The sequence below is a fragment of the Pocillopora damicornis genome, chromosome 3 (assembly GCF_964200805.1).
Source record: "Pocillopora damicornis chromosome 3, jaPocDami1.2, whole genome shotgun sequence".
Classification (NCBI taxonomy): Eukaryota; Metazoa; Cnidaria; class Anthozoa; order Scleractinia; family Pocilloporidae; genus Pocillopora; species Pocillopora damicornis.
This window is the reverse complement of record NC_142672.1, coordinates 24,950,794-24,951,587: the sequence shown is the minus strand read 5'-3', so window position 1 is coordinate 24,951,587 and position 794 is coordinate 24,950,794.

Below are 794 nucleotides of genomic sequence, written 5' to 3'. Positions count from 1 at the left end.
TTGATTTTATATATGAAGTGAAAATGGTGTGTTGTCCGTGATACCAATTGGGCTGCAAAACAACTTGAATGTGATCTAAAATAAAATAATTTGAAAAAAGAAACCAATCTGCTCTTCTGATTATTTAATAGCTGGCGCAAGCAAAATCCCCTTTCGGGAGAATTAAGCCCGAAACCTACCTAACTATCGTAGGCTGTGTACGAGAAATATGAATAAATGTTTGGGATATCAAGCTTGCTTTGGTGCGCTCTTGCGGAAGAGAAATGGGGGAGGAAGGGGACAAACGACAAAAATGGAGACTGCTTGCAATGATTTCTGTCTTTTTTTCCGCCTTTTGTGTTTTTCTCGTCGCCAGGTTTAGCACTTGATAGAATTAAATCACAGCAGTAAAAAGGAGAGGATGTTTAGATGTCTGTTAATGCCTGCCGATTGAATGAAACAACTTAAGGAACGACGGTAGTTATAGGAAAAAAACACACGAAAGGCGTTATTGTTACACAAGTCAGGCCGACAGATTCTGCGATAAATTATCGAGGAAAAAAAGCAAATCAGAACCAACAAAATTAACCAGTTTTTCCTCTCATACAGGGGCTGCCTATATCGAAATAAAGACTACATACTAGTCACTTGTATTCAAACTCTGCACACAAATATCATTCTATGCGTGGTGCGTTCAGCCGTTAAAGAACTATTTCAATGGCTGTGCTTTAGGATCCAGGCAACAGGGATAGAGGTCGTATCTAGGGTCTTTTTCAACCACTCATGCCATCTATAACTACAAAGAGACAAGGATA